Below are 23,857 nucleotides of genomic sequence, written 5' to 3' on the forward strand. Positions count from 1 at the left end.
ACCATGGGACTGTTTCTTGCCTTCCTCCTGCATGTCATATCTGATATCTGTCAGAATTCTGACTGACAGACAGCTTTCTACCTGAGAGAGCTATTTTGGTTCCACCGAAAAGGTGGCTGTCATCTGGAAGATGCAGAGATTTTCATTTTCAAGGAGCTCAGAAGGTAGCAGGACAGGGTTTCCAGCAAAAACATTTTCTTAGGGTGAGTTTCTCGGCTCTTATTTTATTCATATAATTGACATAATACAAAGAAATTCAGAGCAAGTTTTTTAAAAAGAGATGTAAACCACGGCTGAATTTCCAGTTGTTATTTATAAACAGCAGTGGTTAGGAAGTATGTCTAAAAGATCATGCTTGGTTTTGTTTAGTATTCTTCGGAGAGTCTTTGAATGTCAGAGTCGGAATGCACTGGCTTGCCTCTGCATTTGACTTAAAATCCCCAGGTATCTATATGAACACGTTGATTTCTGAACACAAATCATTTCCCCTCAAGTCTAAGTTGTGTTTAATTGTAATCACTCCCTTTCTCATCCTTTCACTGGTTTGGAATGGGGGTAGGATGTGAAACATGGTATTTTAGGGTTTATAACATCTTCAGTAACCTGGGTACAGTGTGAGGGAATGATACAAGTGGTTCTAAGTTACAATTTTTTAAATGAAGTAAACAATTTTATAGGAAACATTAAAATTTCAAATAAAATTAAAAGGAGATTGTTTCAATTGTTTATTTTAATGATGTATCATGATAGTGTGTCTAAAACTCTGTTTGTATACAACTTTGAATCTTAAAGTTGTATTAACCTTAAGAGTTCTTTGAGCTCTAGAGAACTACTAGAGTTCTTTGATAAACTACTTTTGTCCTTTGGAAACAAAGGCGATGCTTTAAAGCCTTACAGCAGACTAATAAACAAAGTGCCCCTTGCAGTCTAACAGAGCTGGTTGTGAATGCTTTTCTTAGTATTTCTTTACACAGTTGTGAGTTTGGTCCCTTTGTGGGACTGTTAGTTTCTATCTATTCTATGGCTGTAGCATCCAGCCTACCGTCTTGACGTTTTATGCCATGTGGGGAGGGAGTGAGGGTAGCTGGGTCAGTATAAATTCTCTTTAAAAAGAGGAAGAAGCCACTTACGATGATGTACATACAAGAAAAATTGACAGCAAAAATTCCCATGTTGGAAGAACAGTGGCACTAGAAGAAGCCCTGTTTTTGAAAAAGCACTCTAAAAACATAAAGTCTCTTCTCAGAAAAACCACAGTTTAAGACCCAGCTAAGTGTCGTTATGGGAAGAAAAAGTCAGGGAACATGTGCATGCTGGGCAACTGAGAGAACAGCATTCATTTCCTTTTATTTTACCATTAAGTCTTGATTCTGATAAAATACTGATGTGGGGGGAACAATTGCTTTCTCTAAAGACAGCTTTGAAGCAAAAAGAAAAAAAAATCTATAACTTTCTCTTCCTTTCCAAGGCAGGGAGTAGAGCACCTGGCCGACGTCTTTGTAGAGATGAAGTGCTGTTTGGGGAAGATGAGGCCAGCATGTTGCTGCTATTAGGTTGGCCCAGCCCATGCACTGTAATCTCTCCATGTCCTGCCTTCTTCAGTCTGGTCTTAAGGGATGCTTTGCTGTTTCCCCAGGTCTTTTCTTTTCTAGAAATCTGGCTAGTCCTGGAAGCAAACCAGAATTATGTGTAAGAAAGAAGTTCTGCTTCTCCCCAGCCCCATGACTCACCACTTACTTGAAAGCAGGTACTCCTCAGTCAGAAGGAATGAGTTGTAGAATATGTTAGGCTCTGTGTCCCCATTAGCTGTGTTTATAGCAATGGTCAGATATCTCCTATGCACTAGGAAGCTCTAATCTTTGTGTTTGGGAATTGGGTATTTGGTCTTGAAAGCTAAGGAGCTTGTACATATATACACACACACTTCTAAGCAGTATCCTATTTCAGAATAGTACACAAATAATGATCAAGAGCCTTTAGGTTTCAAAACAGATGCAATTTTTGTATGTCAAATGGTAAGTCTAAAGATTTTGAGGAGCCAAAGTCAGACATTAAAGAACCACACCACCAAGACACATGGGCTTTGATGACGCTTTTCCCTCTGTGAGTGAGCACCTACTTGTTACGTGAAGGGAAAATGTATCAGGACCCACCAGGGTAACAGAAAGGCTTCTCTTACACATCCTGCCAGGTAATCCTTGTCGTCACAGGTGAGTCTCTGAACTGGGATCTCTGTATCTAGGCTGCCCTTGAACCAAGGATGGATGGGCTGCACAAAGCAATAAAGGCTGAAATCTCACTGGTGGAAGAGCCTCCAGGGCTCACCATCATTTAACATGTGGCCATTGAGAGAAAATTTAGTGCTCCATGAAGAGGTGCCAGATTGAATTAAAATCAAGCAGCTCCGTTCCAACACATCAGCAATCAAACGATACAACTACTGAGATAAATGCAAAGATCAAGACAGAAAAACGTTCCCAGTGACTCATGAATACTAATTTGAGAGGGAAAGACCAGCACAGGCATTATTCATGTCTCCTTGGAGTCTGACTCTAGAGTCTAATTCAATGAAATTTGACAGCTTGACCCAACAGTGATTTCAAGTTGATGTTGATTTCACACTTAGACCAGTTTTGCTACAAAAAGACATTTTCACTCATCTCACATGTAGTAAAAATGAAAAGAAATGATGTTAAGAATGGGACTGGATACCAGGCTTTTCAAAAGGCAAGAGAAAGTAAGATTATATAAAATGCCATTCTAGCAAATAAGGGCCCATCTAGCCTAACATTCTATCTGTGTTCATTCTCTAAATCTGTTATCTTTATTTTGGTAGCTATAGTACACTTGTACAGTGTCTCTGGCAAACATTTTGCAATGATTCAGAGCCCATAACTTTAAAAATTTTATATAGATTTATTAAATAAGTGCAATGCCTTCTATTTGCCACACCCAAACTCACATCATCTCATGAAATGTTCTCACAATTTATGAGGGTCAGTTTGACATTTCACGATCTCTCAGAGTTTAGTGTCCTTAGCAGATGTCAAAATGAAGACTCTTGAATTTAGGAAAGAAAATGTGTGTCTTGCTTAGCTCTCTAGACCAGTGAACATTTCAGATGCCTGGCACCTTTCTCTTGGGATCTATGGTAAGAGGACATTAGCTGCTATGTAACAACCTCCCTTATAGAAATTCTGTTTACTGGAATAGTAGCTCACTTTCCCAAGGAAGGCAGAGTGTATTTTGCCGTTGGCCTAGATTGTTTATTATCTCTTCTAGAAATGTCTACTAGACTTATCCTTATGCCCTTGTGTTCTCTTTACCCAGCAGAGATCCGAGGTGTAACTTATCTCAGAGTGGTAATATCCCTTCGCATTGGTTCTGTCGTGCGGTGGATCCTGTGAGCTGCGCTCGTACTGCGTAAGTTAACGTTGTCAGCCATGGAGTTGAAAAATACAACTGAGTGTGTTTTCTGTTGCATTTCTGTGGTACCATTGAATCAAATATTGTGTTTATTCTTCTTTCAAAAAAATGCTGTTATTTCTTTTCAGTTGTCAAGAAACAGCAAGCTTGGAAATGGTCATTTTTACTCTGTCTGGAATATAATGTGGTAAGACAGGCCAAATTATGGAAAATAAATTAGCTTCTGTTACAAGAGTCCTGCGTCTGAGGTCCTGTTCTGTCTCCAGCTCTGTCTATAACTAAGGGCTGCTCCTCAAAGGGGTTCTTAGGAGAAAACCAACCAAAGGCTATTTTTCTAGAGCTAAAATCAGGCAAGACCTAGCACTTAATCTTTGTTAATTAAGGAAGAAGCAGAAATGATCGGCTTGGCTTCCTTTATTTTTAAACCACATACTCTCGAAAGAGCAGTTAACGTTCGCTTTCTGAGACCTAAAATTGCCAAATACTACAACCTCATCATACTATCTGTGCCTTTTGATGTAAGATAAAAGTTATAATATTACCCAGGCATGTGGTTTCACGTAAGTCTCATCTACATCAAGATATCTTCTCTGTTATCCCCTGATATAAAATCAACTAACAAGTTCAACTGGACAAATATATCTGCTGCCAGTGGAAACAGGATTCTTCCCTGGGGTCCTGAGAAAAGCATCTCAGGGACTCATGCATAGGAAGAGTATGTGCAATTGTGGCAAGATGCACTGGAGTGAAAGCAAAGGACTGCCCTCAGGTGCCCAGTGTCTCATCCCTGACCAGGTGTCTCAGCTCCATCTCACCGCAGGAGAAGTTCAGCCTCTGGGGCCACAGACCCACAGGCCCACAGGCCAGGGCCCAAAGATGCGGAATTTCTGTGTGTCTCATTTTCCCATCTGCTCATATATGCTGCCGAGGCCTGACAGTGCCTGGGCCACAGCTGGCCCTGTGCTTGGACCCATGCAGCTGCTACAGAGAGAGAGAGTGCCAAACAAATGAGCCTCTGGCGTTTGTTAAACTTGCATTACATCTCCTTGGGTTTGGGGAGGGGTACTCTTTCACACTAACAAGTCTTCCTAATTCTCCATGGGCTTGTGCTGGGCTCTCCCCTTATCCAATCCCTTTTCTGGATCTTCTGGGTCCATGCGCTTGTCCAATCCAATCTTTTTCCCAGGCTAGACTCCTCCCCTTGGTACCATTTTAGCTCCTACTGCACATGCCTCATAGTAGAAGGACCTCCCCCTGTGCCATTTTGGCTTCTACTGAACACACACCAGCAAAGGAATTTGCCCTCGCTACCCCTTCCTCTCCCCGTAATCTGTGGGAAGGGGCCAGTTGTTCCCCAGAGAGATTGGAAAGCTGCTGGGGATTAGAGTCTGTTTGGCCAAGGATGAGGCTATCCCATACATAGGACATCTGGGAAGCTATCATTTCCCGACTGAAGCCTTGCTCCCTTCTCTTTCATTAATATCTAATGAGCTTCCTATGGTAACGTATCTAGGCCTGAAGTTTTCATTATTTCATAATGTTACTTTTTCATAGATTTAACAGTTGAACATGCCTTTCTGCCAAGATAAACATTGCCCCCAAACTACCCTTGGTTTTCTTTTTTATATGTTCTTAAGTGGAGGGCTTTTGTTTCAAAGATTCATTTTGGGGTCAGGTAACTTCTTGTATTATACCTAGGGAAATCACAAATTTCTAAAATCCAAGTGTGCATTTTTAAAGGTAAATAACATTTATTGCTGATTTCAGAATATTAGTGATTTCCTTTTCCCCACTACAGAACAGGGCAGCCATGAACAACAAAATCTTCAATTAACATTGACTTGCGTTTGAAATAAAGCACAGAAGTAGAAAAACTGTTTTAAAGAGTTGTTAAGCAACATAAAACCTACAGTAAGTCAAGTTATAACTAACTCTTGTGTTATCTGGGGCTTGTAATTAATTTTTTTAAATCAAAACACTTTTTAAAAATAGCCTTTTGTATTGAATTCTAGCATGATGCTGCTTTTTGTAGAGCCATTTCTGTAAAGTATTAGTTTATTTATAGATGGCAAGTGAGTCAAAGATGTTACAATCTAAAAGGAAACGACACTCTAGAGCCTTTGTTCGGCGCTGTTCGGGGCTCTCTTAGGATGCTCAATTTGCTCAGAGGATTGCTTTTAATCTTCTGAAGCAAAAGGAATTTCATAAATTAAAATTGTTGGCCAGATGGAATTTCCTGATTAATTTTTTAGTGTTTGGTGTTAAACATGATAATAAAAGGAAGAGTTCTGAGAGTAAACCCAATTAACATTTCATAAAATTTATTGCTCTAGCTATGGCTTACCCTTTATTTTTATGATTTCCATTCAGCATCTTCCTGGAGAACCTGACTATCTTGAAAAACTGGGCATTGGCAACCTCCCTCCCTCCTTCCTGTTTGTTCCTTCCGTTTCTTCTCTCTCAACTTCCTTCCATCTCTTCTCCCTCAATTTCCTTCCATTTATTCCCATCCTTTCACTAGTCCTTACTAGGCTACAGACACTGGTCCAGGTACTCTGTTCTTTATGGGTATTGGTAGAAAGAATATTTTTTAACAGTCAGTCGCTGCTGCTAGAATGGTAACACTCTGGTACAAGAGACTCTTAATTTCACCTGTAATCACAGACTAGCTAATAATTTTATAAAAAAGTAGTCTCTGTGATATTGAAAGCAAAGGTGGACATTCTCCCTGTATTTTCTTTTCTTTTTAAGAAACATTTTCAGCTTTATTGAAGTACAATTACCAAATGAAATGATAAGACATTTAAAGCATACAACATGATGATTTGATACATGTATATACTGTAAAATAATCACAGCATCAAGTTAATTAACATGCCCATTACCTCACATACTTACCTTCTCTGGGGGAACATTTAAGTTCTATTCTCTTAGCAAATTTCACTTACACAATACAGTGTTATCAACTATGGCCACCATGTTCTACATTGGATGCTCAGACTGATTCATTTTATAACTGAAAGTGTGTACTCTTCTTCCAGCCTCTCCCTAAAACCCCCACTCCCTAGACGCTCACTATCACTTTTCCACTCTGTCTGTATGAGTTCGATTTTTTTAAAACTTCAATTCCGCATATAAGTGGTACCACGCAGTGGTTGTCTTTCTCTGAGTGCCTTATTGCACTCAGCATAATGCCCTCAGGGTTCATCCCTGTTGTCGCAGATAACAGGATTTTCTTCTTTTTAGGGCTGAATAATATTCCATGTCATCAGATTTATAAGACTGCCTTCACCTATAACCATAATGTGTCAGAACACAGAAGAGTGTGTGATTACTTATTTTTCTTATAACCAGGGTTCAAAGGACAGTCATCTGCTTAGACTTTGATAGTGTAGTGACCACTGAAATTTTAAAAAAACTTATCCCTTTCAGTCTGGCCATCAGCCAAGCAATTGTTTAGCAAGGTGATTCTGAGAGCTTCCTTAGGGGAAAATCACTTAGGTCTAAGCAAAGAAGACCTCCTACCCCAGGAAACCACTTCCTCCACAGTCACAGTCTCTTCTCTCCTTTTCCCAGTAGAACAACCCCAAAGAATGTTCTCTAAGAGCATTCAGAAAACACTGGTAAACGAATAAAGAGGTCCTGGCAGACCCCTTCACTGGCATTCTTCTGGGAGCTAGTTTTAAAAGGCAACTTCAGGGGCAAAGCACAGTAAATTTCCATGGACCGAGGTCTGGGCTTTGGTATTTTCTCAGGGTTTCGTTTTGATCATCACAGTAGTCAGGTTCTTCAAGGAAAGAAACAAGCAAGGATCAGGATTAAACGAAGGCCACGAATAAAACGTAACTTGAATAAGCGGTACTTCCCAAACACACACAGAAACTTAGGGGAAATTTAGCTGGATTTAGTGTATTATCTCAAGTATTTTAAAATAAAGTTGTATATAGATTGAAATCTGTTCCAAAGATTAATGCATAATTCCTCAAATTCATTAAAAAGAACAGTTTGTTGCAGAATGCTATTGAAGCAAGTTATCATTCCTAGGAAGATTTTTTCTTCTGTCTGGGCCACCTCTTTGTAAATTTATAAGTGAAGACGCTAGATCCCAGGATGGAAAATCCCTACTTTCACACATGTGCCTGGACCCACCCAGACCTCACTCGCCTGGTCTGAGCAACGCCCAGAGCCCTGTTTGTGCCCTGCCTCAGAGGGGAGGGGCTGACATGTGCCATAATGATGACCTGCTCTCACATTAATACTTTTAGTTTTTCAAATTGGATAAAATTTAACTTTTATCTCTGAAGTAAAAAGAGAATAAAGCTAAGGTGAGAGCCATAAGCCTCAGGAGTGAAAGAAAGCCTGCAAAGACAATCCCTAAGGGAAGAGGCTTCTACAAATGTCCCGGAGATTAGGCCCATATGTTTTTCTGGACCTTTTGCCAAGATAGTTACAGGATCAGAATCACTCCTTCATGGCCATTATGCAGTGTCACATCTTACAGAGCCAAAGGAGTAAATTCCAGACATAAATGCCGAACACACATCCCTTCAGCCTCTTTCAGGCGGGCTGTCAGCTCTGCAGCACAAATCAGAAAGGGTAGCCAGAGCCTTAGGACTTTGCCTGCTAACCTGTTCCCTACCTCCTGCCTCTCGAACACAGTGGAGTGAAAAACCTACAGCCAGGCCCCCCTTCCGCACGCTGCCTTTCCCCATGCAGGCACTTCCAGGCTAGAAAAAAATAGGGTAAGAGAGGGAAGAGATTTTGTCAGGCAGAGAAGAAGAAGTCGTATATCCAAGAGCTCTCTAGTAAAGGCCCTGACACATAAATTCCAACCTGTGCTGCCTGTCCTGTAACGGGCCAGGAAAACGCACTCCGAATGCCACTCCTCCTCCTCCAAGTGCTTCTCTCTCTTCCTCCCTGTGGTCTGTCCTCCACACCCGAATGCTTCTGAGTGTTTTCACTCTTAGAAACAGTATGATTCCTGTCAAACCACAGCTTAAACTTTTCAGAAAAGCTCTTGAGCTTTCATTTCTGTAACCGAGATCAGCAATCTGTCATGTACAGTGTCATTTCCAACTGACTGTTAGAAATCTCCACCTGGATGCCCTGCCAGCACCCTGAAATCAACATGTCCACAATCTCAGCATCTTCCTTCCTGAATATAATGTTCCTTTCCTGGACGTTTTCCAGTTAATAAACCACTCTCAGGCATTGCGGCTACAAACATTGAAATTACATGTGAATCTTGCTTCTCCTGTACTGTCACACGTGTTTGGTGATTACTAGGTTTCTGGCCTCGGTGACTAGGCGGAGATGGTGCCTCCCTAGAAGAACAGGCTGACGTGTAGGACAGGGTATTAAGTGCCACTTTAGACACATTGAGTTCGAGATGCCAGTGAGGCATCTAAGTGCATGTATTACAGGGCTAGTGGAAAGTTGCAGTCTGAAAACCAAGGAAGTCTAGACTGGAATGTAAATTTGGGCATCATAAGAAGATAAGTGGTGGAAAAGCCCATGGGAGTGATAGGGCACTGGAGTGGGGTAGAACTGTGCCTCTGACCTTATATTCCTGAGAGCAAACATGAGGTTTCTGGATCAGAGGCAGAGTTATTATAACTGCATAGGTTGCTTACATCCCACCCTCCCCTTCAGGATGATGTTATGAAAGCCAGCTGTCACCCTGTGTGTGCAAAAGGGCTTTTCATTATAGCAGGGGAACTCCAAAATTAGGAATCTGAAACCAGTCACAAAAACTTTCTCATGTTTTCTTCTGGACATTTTATAGTTTTAGGTTTTACACTTAGGTTTATGATATATTCTAAGTTAATTTTTTATATGGTAAAAGGTATGGATTAAAGGGTTTTTTTAAGTGGATATTCAATTGTTCTACCACCATTTATGGAAAAGACTGTTGTTTCTCTACAGCATTGCCTTTGCAACATTGTAAAAAAAATCAGTTGCTCATGTGTATGTGGATCTCTTTCTGGAATCACCATTTTGTCCTGTTAATTCCTTTGTCTATCTTTACTCCAGTATAACACTGTGTTGATTATAAGGTATATGTAGCTTTATAATAAACCTTGAAATTGGTTAGTGTTACTTATCAAATTTTGTTCTTCTTTTTCAAAGTTGTTTGGCTATTCTAGGCCCTTTTCAATGTCATATAAATTTTAGAATCAATTTGTCTTTCTCCAAAAATCATTGCTGGGAGTTTGACTGAGATATCATTGAATCTATAGATTAATTTGGGGAATGCTAACATCTTAACAATATTGAGTCATGCTTAGTTTATTTAGTTCTTCTTTCTCTCAGCAATGTTAATTTTCTGTGTACATGTCTGGCACAACTTTGTCAGATTTATGCCTAAGTATGTTAGATTTTTGATGCTATTTAGATTTTGATGCTAAATTCTGGTTGTCACTGGCATATAGAAATACAAACAATTATTTTGCATATTATCATGCATTCATTCTACAACCTTACTAAAATCACTTATTAGCTTATTAGCTTTTTTGTAGATTTCATCCAATTTTCTACATTGACAATTGTGTTGTTTGCAAATAAAATTAGTTTTACTTTTTCATTTTAAAGCCAGATGCATTTTTTTTTCTTGTGTTATTTATGAACTGGAACTTCTGGGACTAGTTTGAGTAGAAGTCATAAGAATGTATGTTCTTGCTTTGTTCTTAACCATAAAGGAAAAGTATTTTAATATATCTATCCATTTAATTGCCAGTTCTAGTTCTTCTTGTTCCTTTGTGTAGATACATATTTCCATCTGTTATCACTTTCCTTCTGCCTAAAGGACTTCCTTAACATCTCTTAATGTCCAGGTCTGTCTCTGATGAATTTTTGCCGCAGTTGTATGTAAACAAACATTTTTTATTTTGGCTTTATTACTTTTTTCCCACATGTAGACTTCTAGATTAACAGTTGGATTTTTCCCCTATACTTTACAGATGTTATTCCAGTGTCTTCTCACTTCCATTGTTTCCTATAAGAAATCCGCTGTAATCCTTATTGTTCTTCTGTACCTAACATGTCTTTTTTCTCTGATTTGAATATTTCTCTTTATCATTGGCTTTGAGCAATGTTATTGGTATGTCTTGTGCTTGGTATTTGTTTAGCTTTTTATATATTTGGATTTATAAGTTTCAGCACATATGGAGAGTTTTCAGCTATTATTTCTTTAAATATTTTTTATTCTGTCCATTTGTTCCTTCCCCCACATCCCCTTTAGGGACTCAAATTTCATAGATATTAGGCTTCTTAAGGTATTCCACTGCATACTGAGGTTCTCTTCATTTTTAAAATTTCCTTTTACTCTGTGTATTTTTTGGGTAGCTTTTTTTACTGTATTTTTGAATCACTAATCTGTTTTGTGCAACTTCTCATCTGCCATGAGTTCCATTCAGTGTACTCTTCATCTCAGACATGCCTTTGCAATGAGGCCCGTGAAGGGAGAGCATCATTTATCAAGTGAACATGCGTGGCCATTCTTCTCTTCTTTTCTGACCTTCCTTTTTTTTCAAAACTAATTTTTATCCAAGTCACACATATATAGTTTAACAATCCATATGGACATTTAAGGTATATGTATTAGTTAGAATGAAATCTCAGTTACATTTAACAGAAACCCAAACTAACAGTGTATTCATTATATAAGGTGGGTTCTCTTGTAGTAAAGGCTGTTTAGTACTACATAGTCCAGAGCTTGTTTGGCACTTTCTGAAGTTAACAGAAATGTAAGCTGCTTCTAGCTTTCTCCTTCTCTGTCCTTAGTCACAATAAGCTTCAGTCATTTACATTTGCATTCCAGGCACTAGAAAGAAAAAAAGGAAAGACAAAAGGCATTTCATTCCCGACAACTTCTGCTTACATCCCACCGTCCACAATGAAGTCATACCACCACATCTAGGTGCAAGAGTGACTGAAAAACATGGCTTACAGCCCTGGGCATATGCTGTCCTGAATTGGTATTTCATTACCAAGAAGAAAGGGAAAAATACTAGGTAACACCATTTCTGTTATAGTTTCTAAGGAGAACTATGTTCTCTGAACCATCTTCCTCTTCAACCTGATTTCCATTCCCTTGAAGCAACTATTTTCCACTCTTTTATCTGCTTCCTCCAGCATATACCTTCATATTCAGAAAAAAAACATTGTGCTATTATTTTCTTGTTTTAAGTATGATCTATTTATTTTACTGTCAAAATGAGAAGTCCATACACACACACACACACACACACTCGTATATATACACAACTCCCACTTCCCTTCACCCATTCTTTGAATATATTCTGCCATAATTTTATTCATTCAGTACTCAGTGTTTATACTGTTATCAGCATATTAATATTTTTCAAGGCAGCTTCATATAGTATATTGTAGTTACATAGCATTTTAAATATTTTAAACTTTTCACTGAATTATTTTTCCTTTGCTTAATTTTGTATGTCCCTAATTCATTCTCAAACTTCTAAGTGTTAACTGCATCTCATTACAGTCAAACATCTGTGTGTCTGTCATTTTTATCTTTGTCTTGGAGGCATGCTTCTGGAACCCTCTGTTTCCCGTTGTTCCAGTCTGTGTTGGTTGCTGTCTGGTCCTGATACACAAGTGTCTTCCTGAACAATCCTGTATCATCATCCTGGGGATTCCCTTCACTTTTGAATGTGTCAGTTCTCCTACTTCCTTGTTCCCATCCTATGTCTTCTTTCTTGGTTTATTCCCTTGTTCCAGTAAGGCATGTTCTCTAGTAGCTCCTTGAGAAAGGACACATTGGCAGTAAATATTTTTGAGATGCATATCTGACATCATCTTTGTTCTAACATCATACTTGATTGATAATTCGTATCAGCTTAAAATTCAAGATTGGAAAAAAATTTACCCCAGAGTTTTTCTTTTCCCTCTAGACTTTTTAAAGGCATTGATCCATTCTAGTTTTTAATGTTACTATTGAGAAATGTTATGCCAGTCAGATTCTCAGTCCTTTATTTTTAATCTTCACCCAAGGACATTTTTTCATTGCTTTTTTAGAGACAGAGGAGGGGAGAGAGGGAAATATCGATGGGAGAGAGGAACATCAATTGGTTATCCCCTATATGCACCTGGACTGGGGATTGAACCTGCAACCTAGGTATGTGCCCTGACTGAGAATGAACCCACAATCTTTCAGTTATGGGATGACACTCCAACCAACTGAGCCACACCAACCAGGGCCAGATTCTCCATCCTATTATGTCACCTGTTTTTTTTTCCTCTTGGATACTTTTTGGATATTTTCTTTATTTCTAGTATTCTGAAATTTCATAAAAATGACTCTTTGGGTTTTTTCATCTGTTGAGCAGGGCATTCATTGATATCTGAAATTTTATATCTTTCACTTCTGGATAAAAATTTTGAATTTTTTTTTGTAACCCCTCTCTGTCTGTTCTCTCTTCCTAGGCTTCTGCTATTCAGGTGTCAGGCCTCGTAGATGGATATCTCTTTCATTATCTTTGTTATTGTGGATTTATGCTCTGTTTATGCATTTTTTGTCATTTTTATAGAATTTCAAGAAAAAGCAATGGCAAATACTTGTGTTCAGCCCTCTGTATTTAAATGAAATTCTCTGATTTCTTTTTAGATATTTTTATTGCAGGTAGAGAAATTATTATAGAAATCCATATGGTCTCTCTAAGATGAGAAGCAGATTTCACTTTTTTGGTCTGATTCTCCTACCTCTCAAGCTTTGCTTCAGGATGTTTACACAAAGTAGAAACAAAGGCAAGTAAATGAAAGCAGAGCAAGACCAGGTGCAAGCCTCTTGGGCATGTTATTTACTCTCTCATAAGGTTTATTCATTTCAGAAATAAAGGACATTAATATCCATCTTTTATAGCTCATGGTTGTTGTGATGTCAAATGAGGGCATGAGAAGGAACATTATTGGAAAGATACATAGTAGTATGTGAATATGAAAGATTTTCACTCTCAGAAAGGAACACAGAACCTGCTAATCAACACCCAGTTAGAACTTGTTGCTATTTTTTACCAGGAAAAACTAAATGAAGCAAGAATAGAAAAAGCTAGAGTGAGGTAATTTGCTAATTGAGTTCTGTGGAAAGGAGGGTCACACAGAAAGCTCCAGGCAGTGGGCAGAGCAGAGGCCTTTAAGACAGACAGACAGACAGACAGACAGATAGATAGGGTTCACACCTGATTTCAGAATATATGGGGCTATGCATAAGTGTCTTGCTCTGCAAAATGAGGAAAATAAAGCATACCTTGCAATGTAGCTGGAAGAAGCAGACTTGCAGAGAGAAAAATGTAGAGACAGCCCCTTGAACATAGCTGGCATTCAGTAAATGATAGCAATTATCAGTGGGTAGGGGTTTGCTGCCTCTGAAGCCAGCTGTCTAGGCTCTCACCCTACCTTTTATGAGTTGTGTGATTTTGTTACCGTAAGCAGCTATTAGTCAGAGTGTGGGCCTGGCTGGCCACTTCAGCGGGGCCATGTAGGAGAGCTACACAGAGGACATGGGCATCCAGGGTCTGGGGTAGGGGGTACCCTGAGGGCTGCAGCCAGCTTCCCTGGAAGTGCAGGTGGTGTCCATCATTGGAAGGTGGGCTGAGGGCTGCAGCATCTCCAGGCTTCCTGATGGCAGGTCCTGCAGGAACCCCCTCCCCACTGCAATAGACAGTCAGGGAGCACTGGAGTCTCCCCCATTGGCCAAGATGGCACAGGGGGAGGTTCTTACACTGAGCATGCACAAAGCTGGAAAGATGAATGGACAGGGCCCAGAGGGCTCCAAAAGCTAGCAAAATAATTGGATAGGAAAAAAAGCCCTCCCCTCCCTATCCCTATAAGAACCACAGGCTTGAGCAGGAAGTGGGGATGGTCTTTGAGACAGGAGTCTACCATTCTCCCAGGTCACAGAACCTGAATAAACCTGTTCCTTTTTGCACCAGCACGTCTCATGAGTTTGGCTTTCTTTGCGGCTGGCAGCCAAACCTGTGTTTTGGTTACAATTTTGGGCAAATTACTCAACCTCTCTGGGCCTGTTTCCTTATCTGTAATGGGATAGTAATAGTAGCCACCATATAAGGTGTTTATGAATAATAAATAAGTTAGTCAAGGGAAAATATCTACAATGAAGCCCTGGCATATTATCATTGCTTAATAAACATTAGCTATTATTATTGTTATTAGCTACGAAACAACAAAGCGACTGTTTCAAGTATGCATTGAGTCATCGTTCAGAGTTCAAAGTCACAGATGTAATTTAATTTCTGTGCTAATAAATTTGCACATAATAAATAGAGATGACTTGTCCTAGCACCAGGTGGCTCATTATCTAAAGGGCCCCCAGTCCTTTGTCCCTGGTCCCATACGTCCTTAAGCCAGGGGTGGCTGCAGTGAGAACATTTGAAGACATTCTCATGCCAGGGCTCTGGGCCAAGTCCTGATTCTGTCCGGAAAAATAGGAGTCCGAAATTGGGAGACAACAAGGGGAAGAGGGATGAATTATCTCCTACCTGACTTCGTGGGCATCCCTGAATAGCCTCAAACATCATAGCCTTTCCATTTGATGAAAAAACTGAGAACTTACGGAACTTATTGAACTTTACCCTCCTGACTTCAAATATTCCAGTGCTAGTTGCCTACCCCAACGAGTGACTAGATTGCCTATAGAGGCCTCCTAATGCATGCACCACCCCTGACTTTACCTGAGCTTGCCTTTGACTCTAAGCTGCCTCTGCGCTTGGACTGCAGCTTCAAGCTCTGGCATGGCTCCAAATATAAGGATGGCAGCATCACCTAAGTACTTAATGAATATTTGTTAAATGAACAACTGATCTGTGTGGGGGGTAATATAGCAAATATGTCTGTGTTTGCATCATAGCATATTTATGGTACATGAAGATAATATGTAGCTTATATTTTTAATGGTAGTATCTAGTATCTCCTTCCTTTCCCTAGTCTCATGTCTTGCTTTGTAGTTGTTTTAGTGGTTGTGTCTCCTCTAAAAGACTATGAACCTCTTAAAGGCAGGGGACTTATTTTTCTCATCTGCGATATTTGAGGAATGGACGAATAAACAAATTCTGCATTCAACAAATATTTGCTGAGCTCTGAGCAATGATCTGGAGATGTAGCAGTTCTCTAGACAGAGGAGGTCTAGGATCTCCCACAGAGCTTACATTTTAGAGGAGGAGGCAACCCCTAATGAGTAAATGAAAAAGGTAATTTCAGATAGTGAATGCAATAAACCCCTCTTAAATTCTATCAATGCAATTTTTCGGCATTTCCTCACAAGGAAAATGCAGTGTTAATTTTGCCCTGAGTGCTTTCTCTCTGCAACAGGTTTCTACGGAGGGAAGAAGTACAGACTGAAAAGATTTATCTAAATTACTAAACTGTAATGATCTAGTCCTCCAAAATGAGACACGCAGCAGCATTGCTTAAGTGTTTTAGCTTGGCCTGCAATTTGCTAATCAGAGGCTGGAGGTGACATGTCATGAAACCACACAGGCTTTTAACTGATAGGCTTACAGAAGGTTCAGCAGCAAATCTGTGCTCTGTAATTGGAAGTTTAAAGGCACACATCTCAGGTCATTTAAACAAAAAGCTCAATGTTCCTTCTACTTTCCCCCTCTTCTAAAAAGTGAAGGAAAACATCTCTGTAAGAAATAATCTGATGTTGGTCTATAACTCCCAGTGAAGCAAAAATTAACAGTCATTCACAACTAAGTCCTTACCCACAGCACTTTTAAGTTATAAGTATATGTAAGAAAAAATTATTTCCTTAAAAGATGATAAATGTATTTTGGAAATACTACTCTACACGTCTAAGTGATAAAAGGAAAACAAACTTAATTAGCCTAGATCAAATTTCACCCTTTGATACACACAGATAACTCCTGCTGAGATAATTATACAACAGCCAAGTCTGTATTTGGATCTAAGAATAATATCTGTTTTTCCAAGGGCAGAAGTTAATCTTCAGCATGTGTACATGCATTCTGTATCCATATATAATATTTGTGTATTTGTGTACAGTGTCAGGGTCTCTATCCAGTACCTCTATCCAGAATGAAAAGAAAGGTATTAAGAAGCAAATGACTGGGCAGAAATTAGGGCCAAAAGACGAGTATTCACCTTCCTTCTTGTTAAATGGTCTCTACTTGTCGCTTTCAGAAAAGCTTGTGTTTTAGGTGTGTGTGTGTCTGTTTAGGTGTGTGGGTCTGTGTCTGAATGGAGATCCACTTCTATCTGATTCCCCTGTGACTCATCCCTAGATGGCCAAGATGTGGGATAAATAGGAAACAGGCCCATGAAACAGAAATGTCACCAACCAGGGTACATGCCACCGGTGCTTCCTTCCCCACGTTGCCTGGTTTCCTTTCTGATCCCCGTTCCACAGATGGCTGAGCCAAGGGGGGTGGCAGGAAGAAAATAAGAAAGGCTGCTATTTTTCTTCCATAGCCATATTTCTCATGGTTAAAATTAAGCCTCAGCATCTTAGAATGAAAAGCATTAGCATTTGTGGGGATGGGTGTACCTTTAAGTTTGTATTAAGTCGAATTCTATAATATGATAAAAACAAATGCCATATTTCATTCTGGACATCCATGAAAATAGTGAGAATAAATTATTCCAGAGATTACTCCTTAGAAAAGAGCTATTATCCAATTTCTACCCTTGCCCGTAATGCTTCACTTAAAGATTTATATTCAGAATGTTATCAGAACACATTAATCCAGGCAAGATACCCGCCAAGAATTTTGGTTATTATTTTCTCCCCTTATATACTTACGCATGCATTTATGAAGCCAAAGGAGGCACATGCATGCGAATAGATAGACAGACAGACAGACAGAGGAACAAGTGATGCTTCATCTCATACAGTGCAATTGTTTTTGACAGGCTGATTTGTAGTAGGTAGCCAGTCAGTAGGTTTCACAGCTTAGCTATTCATCGTCAGACAGGGTGTCTGTGTTTCCCCCATGCACTTCCAGTTTGCAGACTAGTGCCAGACTGGCATGTTGTCTTGTGACTCGATAACATATTCCACTAATAGCATATCCAGTGGAACTCTTAACACCCAGTCCCTCTCAGCTGGGGGGAATCTGGCAATTGGTGGCGCCTGAAGAGCTGCAAGGACTGGGGTGCACATGCACTAGGTCCCGAATAAAAGGGCGACAGTGAATTCACACCCCCTATATGCACAGGGGGTTGCAAAAGGGGAGCTTTGAAACTAAGGAGATGAGGGCGGCCTACTGGGTATAGACTTTCCTGGTATCGGCCACCCTCACTTTGTGAAATCTGGGGTGAAACAAGATCGCCATTGTTCCAGTGGGTTGGGCCCGTGCCGAGCTCTGTGCTCCGTTTATCCCTCCACGCATTGCTACTTCTCAGTGATTATCATTATCATTATTAATGATGGTAATAATTGACAGCATGGTAAATAACTTGAAAAGAGCTGGTTTCCTGAAGAAAAAGAAATAAGTCACTGTAATAATGGCTCTTTTATACAGTAATAAATAGCACATTTGTGTTGTGGTATTTTAAATTATGTCTTTGTTTGCCGAGACTGGAGGGCATAGGGTGCAGTTTTGAAATCCAATAAATGAACAAATGAATAAGCATTAGGGAAAGAGTCCATGTTAATCAAAACCAGCCATTTGGACTTTGGGTCCTTAACTGCATGTAAATTTTCTGTTTTGCTTCTTTCCTTTTATATCACTTATTCCTGGGTTTGCAGAGCTGGCCTTGCCCATAAGAGGAGGAGAATGTTGCTTAATGGGTGCTGAGATTTAACATTATGCCACATAAAATAGCTCTTCCTGAAAGAAATACCCTTGAATGGAGGTAAAGCTTAAAATGCAAACATATCAGAAGCGAGGACAGGAAAGGACCTGGGAAGCTCCGTACTCACCCAGCTTCTCTCTCTGACTCTGATCAGCAATAGTAGGAGAAAGAAGACAGGCCTGGGTAACTGGTCTCTGAAAAACAGAACGTTACTATTTATTTTTTCCGCAAGACTTGCCAAAGATCTTGCTCGATAGACTGATTGAGAAAAATGTGTTTCCTCCTCTCTATATCTTAAAACATTCCCCTGTATTTACCTGCAACGTAAATCTGTTTACCTTCATAAATAATTTCAATTAAACTAGAATTAGAACAAAATAACATTTCCCGCAATGTGAAACAATAGCTCAAGCTTTTTTACCTCTACTCTTTCTGTGATTTACAATAACATCTAATATTGGAATAAAAACCCAAATATGATCTATGGAGCTTAAATGCATTTCTTTTAGAAATGGTACGACATGAATGTATTTGTGCAACCAAACTCATTTGTTTTAAAAGATGGCAGAGTAGATTTTACCTAGAAAACCCCTTGGAATTTCAAATACACATTCTCTGGGTCATCCATATATTTTCAGAATCTGGTAGAAGAAGATAGGAAGCCATTTCAACTGAGAAAGCCTTACTTGAAATATCAGCTTGGTAGATAAAGTGTCAACTTGGTGGAAATAATAATAAAGATGATAATATCTCATTGAGAAACAGATTGAGCAACATTTCATTCCCTTTTTTTTCCCCCCACAGAGTATCAGTGGCCAGCAGTACTGCATGTACAGATTATGAATTTTCATTGCTCCCTATGTCTCATTTCCTAGGGATCCTTTACTGAAGGGCCTAAGGCAACTCAGACATACTTGGAGAATCATTGTTCTATCTCTTTTTCAAACTTTTCATGGATTCCTCACTTCCTTCACATGTACAACTGGAAAGCTTCTTGCCCTACACTTGAAGTCTTGGTCCACCCTAGGCTTGGTTTCCCGTTGGAGCCACTGAACACTTTTTAAGTATGGAGAAGTGTCTTTTCTTGATCTCCTACATCATTCTGGCTGTGCTAGCAATTTCCTTGCAGCTGCTGCCTCCAACCACTTCTCCCTCGCTCTGATAGGCACGGCCCTCCACTTGCTGTGAGAGGGGCTTTGCTCCCTCCACCGTGCTGCCCAGTGCTGTGTGAATGCCCTTTTGAAGAACTCCTCACATGGTACTTATGCTAGTTTCCCAGGGATGCTGTGAAAAATCGCCACAAGTGGTGGTTAAAAACAACGGAGATTTACTCTCGTGCAGTTCTGGAAGCTAGAAGTCCCAGATCAAGGTGTCACTGGAAGTTCTGAGGGAGAGTCGGATCCACGTCTGACTCCCATGGTCTAGCGGTTGCTGGCAATCCTTGGTCTTCCTTGGCTATGGCAGCATAAATCCAATCTCTGTCAGCTTCTTCCCTTGGGGTCTCCCCCCTGTGTGTCTGCGTGCGTTCTCCACTCACAAGGACACCAGTCGTATTGACTCAGGGCCCATCCTCCTCCAGTATGACCTCATCTTCCCTTGTGTAGAGGAGAGAAAGTGATTCTTCCTCTACCCTTCTGATGGCCATCGCTGGGAAGCAAAGTCTCAATGCACGGAGAAAATGCTGCGGAATATACCTCAGAATCAAAGGGGAGGATGCAAGGGGGTGACATGAAATTCATTTGATAGATTAGAGAGGCGGGAGAAAGCAAAGCAGAGTAATCTGTGGGATTGGATAAACAGAATAGACCCATACCTCTTTTACATAGGTGGGTGTAAGATACTTAATAGTTAACAGTTAGTACAATAACAATGATGTGCTCTATGGTCTTTTGCTCTGGTGGGAGATTGTGCCCTGAGGGGTCTAGAGAAAGGAAATCACCCTGACAATCCAAAGGTATGTTATAGTAGATGCAAAATGACAATAGACAGGCTCAGTTAGGGTAAAGATTGACCTTTGTTAAGAAAGATACCAGCCTAGGTCGTAACTCACTTGCAGTTAGAAAGTTTTAATTTCAGCTCATCTCATGTGGTTACTTTAGGTCTCTGAGTTTGTAAGGCCACCATGCAGGCCTCTCCAGGGCTTGTCAGGTTTAGTATGTGGTCCCTTTTTCATCCACAACAGTGTTACAATCTTTATATTGTCACTTTTTCCTACTGCACTGTGACCTCCTTGAGGACAGTTCTGTCCCAGCACCTGGTACATCACAGTGCTCAACAAATAATGGCTAATTAATGAATAAGCAAACTTCTGTGTATTCCTAATCACTGGGTTGGGAATTTGGGAAATGTTGCTGTTGGCAGTAGCAAAAATGGCACCAGTGGAGTCAGACTGGACCTCGCTTCAGCAACCTCTGTACTTGAGTTCTGGCTAAGAAAGAATTCGGAGCCAAGACTCGAACAGTAAGAGGAAGTTTGTTTAGAAAGTCACAGAAGGAGAAGAAGTGAGCTGTAGAAGAAATGGACTCAGGAAGCAAGTTATGGAGGGAGGCAAAAGAAGGCCCTTGGGAGCTTAGGAAAGTGAATGGTAACATGCCTGGGGGGAAAGAGATGGGGAGGGGAAAGGTGCAGTGTGCTCCTGGGACGGAGAGACACTAGGTCCTCTGTCCTAAGGACTTTTAAGGGTGGGGATTTTAGGAGAGGTACATGTTAGGATCTCATTAGAATAGTTATCAGCTTTCCAGGTATGTCTTTCTGAGTTGTGGTCTCTACTGATTAGTTGGCACCAGGACAGGGAGTCAGTCATTAGTCAACACAGCTGGTCCTGATGTCATCCTTGGCATCGCTTATCTGGTTTTGCTGTGTCTCTGGGCCTGGAGGTGAAACACAACCGAGGCCTAGACGTTATCCCTAGGAGTTACTGCTTAAGGGAGTGGTTGTGCAAGGGCACACATTGGAGTCACATGACACCACTCTTAGGCCCGTTGTTCCTCCTCCAAGGGGGTCTACTGCATGACTAGCAACATGCCATGGGAGGAAAGCTCCAGGGAAGGTCCTAACTGCACAACTAGCAATACAATAGGGGAGGAAAAGGTGCCCTGGGGGTGAGGTCCTTGTTTTCCCAGTTTGGCTTGTCACTCTGCACCCAGGGCTTTTTGCCTGGATGTACCTGGCCTATCGCCCTTGCTCTGCGTGTCTGTCTAACTGCCGACCACATTGCTACTTGATGGAAAAGGACCCCCAATTCTCACTTGGGTGTCTAGGGTTTATTATCTTTCAGAATATTGACTGCAGTGGGTACAAATACTACAGTTTTACCTTGTAAAACTAGTTTCAATATTTCAATAAAACTGGTAGAAATGGTACATGTATCCACAGAAGGGCTATACAGACTAACCAAAATATCAAGTTGCTTTGCTCTCTTAACTCAGAATTTTATTAAATAGGAACAGAGTGGCTCAGAAAAGCTAAAGCTCGGAGCCCTGTGACATTTCAGAGCCAATTTTCAGGAGCTATGTGCTGAGTTGAGTGGTCTCTTCCAGAACCCTAAACGGAAGGTGGGAACAAGAGCCCCTGGTGTTTTACTGTTTTCATTTATCTACAGCAACCACTCTTCTCTGGTTCAAAGCTGGTCTCCTTACTCTACCATCTTTCTCTCTACTGCCCCAACCCTTTTTTGATTTGTTCTTTAACGTTTCCTGCATTATGTCCCCCTCCCACTGAGCAACAAGCCTCACCAGCTTCCCGTCTCAGGGGGAGAGGGATAGCTTCTTAGCACAGCAGACAAGCTCCGTTACTAGCCCTTGACTAAAGTGGATATGGAAGACTTTGGAGAATCCTCAATACAAATGTCTGTCTAGTAAAATTGTTGTTTTGCTGTGTAATTCTAATTTGCAGGTCAGAAGTGGATACTACCCTCATCCTTTTTTTTTGTTACTTTTACAACAAATTCTAATCTCCCCCATGGCAGACAGTCAGTCACCTTGGGCCTGCTGGCACAAAAGTCAATTGGAAAAGCTGATTAAATCATTTTCAAAATATCACTTCTAATATACAAAGTAATTACAAGTTATTCAGGGACAAGTGCCAAAGAGGAAATCACCTGGGTGATGAGATAGAGGAACTTGGTGGGGAACTCTCAGGGGGTTGTCCAAGGAATCAAACAGCCTTGAAGGGGTGTTAGAGTTCAGAGTATGCCATGCCAAAATATGCCACTTGGCATAAAAAAGGATGATTTTTTAGCTGAATGAAATTTAATGAACAGACACAAGAAAAACTTTCTGCCCACCCCCTCTCTCCCAGGAAGCCCAAAATGATTGTTAAACCCTGGAGACAACTCTAGACTCCCCAACCCAGAGATGACAGCACCAGAGGAATCTGCATTACAAACCTGGCCTGAATAACCCTTATCTTCCATTAGCATCTCCCATATGTTTACCTTCCCACAGTTTGCCCCCCCTAAAAGTCTAAAGCCCTTTTCTTTGGTCTTGTCACTTCTCTGTAAAATGTATTGTTCTTTTGCTGAGATGCTTTATAAGCGCAAGTTCTAACCACCGCTTTGAGTTCCTTACTGTTGAGTAACTCCTGTGTATGTGCAATGCAAGTGTTAACAAACGTCTGTTGGGTTTTCTCTCGTTAATCTGGTTTTCGTCAGTCTGATTTGCAGGGCTCGGCCAATGACTGTGACATGGAGAAAGGAAAAAGTTTCTTCCTCCCCTACAGGGAAAAAAAACAAACTTAGGGGAAGGGCTCCGAGGAGACCATGTTGTTCTTATTACAGCATGGGACACATTGCACCACTGCCTTAACTAGTAACCACTTCATTTTACTCTGCACCTTCCCCCATTTATTTCAGACTGATAAGCGTGTTCCTATGCATTTCGTCTTGGGCAAGTCTTATGACACTCTCAGGTACCTTTATCTAGTGACTTTTGTTTTGTTTTAAGAACCTATCATTTTCATGATAGAGTCAGGAGGAAGGAGGAGGAAGAACTAGAAGGTTTTGAGATATTGTGGCTTGACTGCTCCTTAGAATCACCTAGGGAGCATTAAAAATATATATGCATAGTAGTATGTAAGAATTTATGATTATTACTTAAGCCCTGGCTTCTGGCAAAGGATTGATTAGGCAGTGAATTCTGGAAGAAAACCTATTGGATTTCTGTGGTGAGGTTGGGTCCATGCTACCTCTTTTCCAGGTGTTGGTACTGGCCTGTGTTTGAGTGATACTCTTAAGGCTGTGCTACTCCCCATCCTCTCTTCTCAGCTCTTCACATCACATACTTGACTTCAGCAGGAGCCTGCACTATACCATTAGACAGCTGGGGCAGCTGTGTCAAGACCTGCAGCGTCATCTTGCCCAGTGTCATGGATGCCTGGCTGAGCACTGTTACCACAATCACATCGGGCATGGCGCGTGTCTCACTGCAGCAGAAAGGTGTGGTGCCTGCCGGGTGTGAGGGCTCCAGTTAGGGGCCCTGCTCTGAATATACCTGCTGTCGCTCTGGCATTTGGCAATATAATGCTCATATTTCCATTTTGTCCTTGAGAAATAGAATGAAGAATAAGATCATTAATCTTAGTTCTTGAAATTTTACAGCCTGCCTTTATTCAGATCCCTCAAAATTAATAGACCAGA

General features: G+C 40.6%; 1 long non-coding RNA gene across 3 annotated transcripts in view; it reads left to right on the forward strand.

Moving 5' to 3' along the window:
- Positions 1-23,857, forward strand: part of LOC123480617 (uncharacterized) — a 79,656-nt gene that overhangs the window by 2,364 nt on the left and 53,435 nt on the right. For 2 of the 3 annotated variants that reach the window (XR_008425213.2, XR_006656701.3), the window contains exon 2: positions 3,331-3,423. This is a non-coding gene — a long non-coding RNA (uncharacterized lncRNA). The remainder of the gene's footprint in view (positions 1-3,330; positions 3,424-23,857) is intronic. The other variant, XR_006656702.2, reaches the window with a different exon arrangement.

The sequence above is a fragment of the Desmodus rotundus genome, chromosome 9, assembly GCF_022682495.2.
Source record: "Desmodus rotundus isolate HL8 chromosome 9, HLdesRot8A.1, whole genome shotgun sequence".
Lineage (NCBI taxonomy): Eukaryota > Metazoa > Chordata > Mammalia > Chiroptera > Phyllostomidae > Desmodus > Desmodus rotundus.